Genomic DNA, 6,000 nt, shown 5'->3' with positions numbered 1-6,000 from the left:
GTTGTAGTTGCTGCCATGGTTGTAATGGTAGCTAATGGCAGTGTTGGTGATGAAATTGATAAGTCTGTAGAATAGCTGTACAGTAGTTATAAGTACGGGTGTCAGTAATTGACTGTTTTGCCAGGCACAAATGTAAACTCAATATCTCTCCCATAGATGACATTCATCATTTTTCCATTTAGCCTACTACCTCATGACGATTTTATTGAACTCAGGAAAAAACTAGATGAAGTACAGGGCATAGATACAGCTCTCATTAATCACTTCAGTACAAAATCTCCTTCCCGATCTGAAGACCGTTGTCTGAGCTACCAAGAATGCGGTGCCAGTGACGTCCTCGGGTGGAAGGGGTAACCACTTCAGCCTGATGACGTTTTTTCATGTTATTCTTACAACCAATAGACAATTGCATCCAACTTAGGACAGTTCTGACACTTTAAAGCTAATTAAATCAAAACTTTATAATAATAGAATATAGTAGTACGTCATCGGAGTGAAGGGGTTAATGACATGGGCAAGTACGTGCGGGAAATTGCCAAAATAGAATAGCAACGTTTTCAGAATTGATGTAAGCTTTGTAAATTGGAAAGTGTAGAAGGGAATTGAAAAGTGATCATTACCCAGAGGCATATAGGGCGTATTAACATGTAATTTGAGGGGAGGGGGAATTATAGGGTCAGAAAAAAAAAAAAAAGGGTTTTATTAGAGAGAGGGGGGGGGAGGAGTATATATGTAATGGCTGGCATGCAGGCAGGACTAGAGGCAGACAAGGAGGCAGGCAGGCAGGCAGGCAGACAAAATTGTTTCGGTTGTTTCAAGTTACCCATGTCGGTGAACAAAAAGGCAGGCAAAGTTAATTATACAGGTGGACAAAAAGGCAGGCAGAGTTACTTTTACAGGTGAACAAAAAGGCAGGCAGAGTGATACCGGTATGTACCCGGTATACCATATGTCTGATACATGTGGGATGAGTGCCTGAGAAGTATGTAGGATGGGCAGGCAAGGGTGAGTGCATGACAGATATATGCAGGAGGCAGGCAGGAGTGAATGCATGCTGAGTATGTGGGGTTGGCAGACAGGATGAGTACATGAATATCTCGAGTACGTAGGCTGCGGTATGTGGAGCAGGCAGGCAGGCCCGGGCGAGTGCATGACGAACGTGTGGTAGGCAAGCAAGGGTAAATTCATGACGGAATGTGGAGTAGGGTGGCAGGTGTAAGTACGTGACGGATGTATGGGTTTTTTTATTTTTTTTTATGTGTCCGACTCTGGGCATAGGCTTCACAGCCTGCTATCAAGGCCCAGCAGTCCTCCTACATACCATACACCTCTACATGTCACCACTTCGGCGCTAACACCCACCGTCCATATTGAATACATGCTAGGTCTGTCTCATACAGGACTGGTGTATTGGTATTAGCGGGGGTATTTTTACGACATGTCGGCGGGTCTTCTGGTAGATCAGTAAAGCCTGATTTAATGAAATTCAAATCCTTAAACTGTTCCCTGCCCCAGCCGGGATTCGAACCTGGGTCCGTAAGGACTGCAGGCCACCTCTCTACCGATTGAGCCACCGCTGGCGGGGGTGAATACGTGACGGATGTGAGAGGTAGGCAGGGGTGAGTGCATGACGATTATGTGGAGTAGGCAGGCCAGGGTGAGTACATCACTAATATGTGGGGTTGACAGACGCGTTAGTGCATGACGGATATGTGGGGTAGGCGGGCAGGGAGTGAATACATGACGCATATGTAAGGTAGGCAACCAGGGGTGAGTGCATGACGAGCATGTGGGGTAGGCAGACAGGCAGGGGTGGGTGCATGACGAACCCACCTAATTAATGGGATCACGGGCCCCCACCCCACTGGTATAAATATGTACCAGGCTGACGTATATCAGTCCTGCATCAGGGGGATTTGGATGTGTGTGTGTGTGTGTGTGTGTGTGTGTGTGTGTGTGTGTGTGTGTGTGTGTGTGTGTGTGTACGCACCTTATATGCTAAAGTTCTTATCTTTGTGTCCGTGTGTGTGGTATCAGGTGTGATTGTGTGTGAGTGGAGTCTGTGGCTGATGATAATTTCGTGTGTGTGCGTGTATAGAATTGCTTGCAGTTGTTTTACTATGAACATTATAGTTCTTCCACCTTAACTTGCCGGGGATTTTCGTCTGTTTGATGCGTATTCACGAAGCTCAGGGGCAGAGTTTGTTAATACAGGGACTTTATTCTTTCCGTAGCACTTCTTCGTGACTAGCATCATATTATAGCACTGATTTCTCGTTACAGCTCAGCGTGCAAGATGGGGAGATGGCAGTTATTAGGCAAAGAAAAAATATCAGAGTATGGTGTATGTTTTAGAGCGTATTTTGTATGTGCACGTGTATGGCCATGTGTGTTTGTGTGTACTATGTTTGTGTTGGTTGAAAAGTACTCAGAGACATGCATAGTAATTAGGATATACTGGTGGATGATGAATACCCGGTGATTCTCAGTGAGTGGTGTTAAAAAAGCACTGACGTCATCGTTGCCAATTAACTCACTTTCCGTACATAATGCTAAAACCGTATATTGACTACACACACACACACACACACACACACACACACACACACACACACACACACACACATCTTCAGTACGATGACGTTTTTAATGTTTTCTTGTGCCTGCCAAACGACGATATTCAGTTTTGGGACGGTCTCTCATATTCAGGGGGTTAAGTGAGGCTGTGTCTGACCTCTCCGCTTAAAAAAAAAAATGATAACTTCATAAAAATAACGTCTAGTACCTGCAAGCATAAACTGCAAATGAAGTACTCGGACTGAAGGGGTTAAATGCCCAGGACTGAAGCGTGGTCAGGCCTAGCAGTCTGCATCCCCCCCCCCTCCTTTTCTTCTCCCCCTCTCCCTCCCTCCTTCCCCTCCTCTCCCTCTTCGCAGTCCCCCCTCCCACCAATCTTCCTTGTCTCGTATTTTAATCCATCCACACCCTCCCATTTCCTCCTCCTCCTCCTCCTTTCAGTATCTTGTATGGTATTTTCTTTTCTCAGTGCCTTATTATTACTTCAGTCATTTCTACTCCCTGTTAAATATGTATTAGATGCTTTTCGTTCAACCTTTAATCGGTTATCCTTCTTTTCTGTTTCTTCCTCTTCATTAGTCTTTTCTCTCTCTCTCTCTCTCTCTCTCTCTCTCTCTCTCTCTCACACACACACACACACACACACACACACACACACACACACACACACATTGCGTACCTCAATATTTATTTCTTTTTTTTTTTCCTGCTCTTCCATTTTCTCAAGTTCGTTATTTCTTCTGTACTGTACTTTCATTCATTTTCGCCCTGTTTTTTCATTCTCCTTGCGCTTCTCCCTCCCTTTTGCTCGCTCTTTACCTCACTCACTCTCATTCTACCACTTACTCTCATACTCACTCACACTCCCTTCCTTCTTGTCTTCGTTCCAGGTCTTCGTCATTCCTCTATCTCCTTTCTTCCCTTTGACTTCGTTTCCCATTCTCCCTTCCTAATTGATGATGGTTGGACAGTTTCATATTACGGTATTAAAGAAGCACTGAAATGCTGTAATGATTACTTACTGTATCTGATTATTAGTAGGTGAGGTGATGTTTGTATTTGATTTGCCCTTGATGTACTAGTGAGATTAACAAATAGGGAGGATGGTGTGAAAGGGAGGGGAGGAGAGGAGGAAGGGTGTACTGGAGGGCTGAGGGAGAGAGTAGTGTGAAAGGGCAGTAGGGAAGGAAGAGAGTGAAGAGAAGGATACAAGGAAGGGAGGACGGGGTGGAGAAATGGAGGAAAAGAAGAGGAAAGTTGTTGTGGGGAAGTAGAGAAGGAAGGATGTTGGGAAGGGAAGGGAGTAGCTGGAGAGAGAAAAGAGATGACGGAAAGGGGAAGGAGAGGAGCTATGGTGGGGGAGGAAAGAACAGTTGGTGTGGGGGAGGGAAGGGAACGTGTAAGGGAAAGAAGAGAAGATGTAGATAAAGAACGGAGGAGGGGGGAGTGCAGAGAAATTACGATATAAGAATGAAGTGAATGGGAGGGGGAGGAAAGGGGAGTGTAAAATGCAGGTAGATCCTGGAGGAAGGAAATCCCAAAGATAAAGAGTCCACAAAGGAAGACGTGAGGAAAGGGAGAGATGACAGATGGGAGGGTAGATATGATCCACAAGAGGAAATTACTACGAATCTGGACTAGATCAAAAGTACCCAGAAAACATAGCACTGAACTTTTACCTTGGTCCCCAATCTTGACCCTTGATCTTCACTAGAATGAAATCAGTTCTCCCCCTTCCCACACACAATGTATCTGCCAAGTTTGATCCAAACAGGTCTCGCATTCCTGACATTTACCAAACCTCAAACCTTGACGTTGACCCATGACTTTGACCTTTGATCGATGTGCACCAGAATCGAATGAACTCTTTCCTGACCCATACCCAGTGTATGTGCCAGTTTTGATCAAGGAAGAATGGTAAAGGAGAGTAGGAGAAGAGAGAGAAAGGGAGAGGGAGGAAGAATGGTAAAGGAGAGTAGGAGAAGAGAGAGAAAGGGAGAGGTAAGGTAGAAGAAAGTTGAGAACGGAGGGGATGAAGGAGAGACGAAGGGAAGGGAGGTATGGAGTGAGTGTATGGGAGCAGGGATGAGAAGGGAGGTATGGGACGAAAAGCGAATAGTGGAGAGTAAGAGAGGAGAAAACAAGTAAGGAAGAAGGAAGGAGAGGAGGGAGGATATGTCAGCAGGAGGCGAAGGAAAGAAAGATAAGGAATGAGTGTATAGGAGTAAGGTTGGAGCGGGAGATATGGGATGAAAAGATGATAGAGGAAGGGAAGAAAGAAAACAGGTAAGGTAGGAGGAAGGAGAGGAGGGAGGGTATACGAAGGAGAGAATCGAAGGGGAAGAGAGGCAAGGAGTGAGTGAGTGTATGGGAGGAGTAGGGATGGGACGGGAGGTGTGGGAACTGGGCCTGCTGCCACAGAATGCAGCGGGGTGGCGGCCCTGACCAGTGTCCAGTCCCCACAATGCCCTCGCTACCCGAATGGTCACCTGCATTTCCATAAGAATACCAAATAAGTAGGGCTTGTAATACCGGGAGGCAAGGGGGGGGGTACCGGTGCATATCTAGGGGTATGGGTTGGAGGGAGGGAGGGGAAGGGGAAGATGTTCGAGGTACGAGAGGGAGGGAAAAGTGGGGGGGATTAGAGGGAAAGTTGCATCTCAAGGGTAGAGGGGTTATATGGAGGGAAGAAGTCGGAGGAAAAGGAGGGAGAGATGGAGGGAAAAGTGGGGGGGAGGAGGAGGTGCTGGAGGGAGGGTTGCATCTCGAGGCCTGTTTGGGTATGGAGGGGGGGTGGTACCTGGGTAGGGGGGTGTTGAGTGTACCGAAGTAGGCAGCTAGACAATTTTCTCTTCGTCTTACTCGTCTTGGTGTGTGTGGTGTGCAGCAAGAGGTGGGCGTGGAAGGAAAATGGGGTGAAATACGGGATAAATAAGGTCTTAGTGAGAAAGGGGAGGGCGTGGGGGTGTGCCATAGATCCGGGTCACACAGCGTGGGATATGTCTCACGTCAACAAGTTTTCTCTCCGCTTGTGCTTGAAACTGGAGGTGAGTCCTTTCTGTCCTTGGCTGAAAATTCATTGCATGCGCTGCTTTTTGTGCCTGTGCGTCCCCCGTCAATGCTTCTAGTGTGGCCGTTGCTTGTGGTGTTTTGCATATGAAAAGCGTCTCATTACGGCGTCAGCTGTTCGGTGCTTGCCCGAATGCAGTCGAAAATAAACACGTTCGGCCACATATTTCGTCGTATAGTCACAGAATAACACTCGTATGCACTGTAACTTGATCCTTAGAAATTGTCCCTCTGAAGCACTTAACCCACGGAAAGCAGGATAGGTTGTTAGGTTCGATGAGGTTTGGTATGGTTTAGCTTGGGTAGGTTTGGTTTGGTGTGCATATGTTACGGTAGGGCAGATTAGGTTAGGTT

This window comes from Coenobita brevimanus, chromosome 89 (assembly GCF_032717465.1).
Source record: "Coenobita brevimanus isolate Jiangsu-jjx chromosome 89, ASM3271746v2, whole genome shotgun sequence".
NCBI lineage: Eukaryota > Metazoa > Arthropoda > Malacostraca > Decapoda > Coenobitidae > Coenobita > Coenobita brevimanus.
This window is presented reverse-complemented; position numbering follows the sequence as displayed.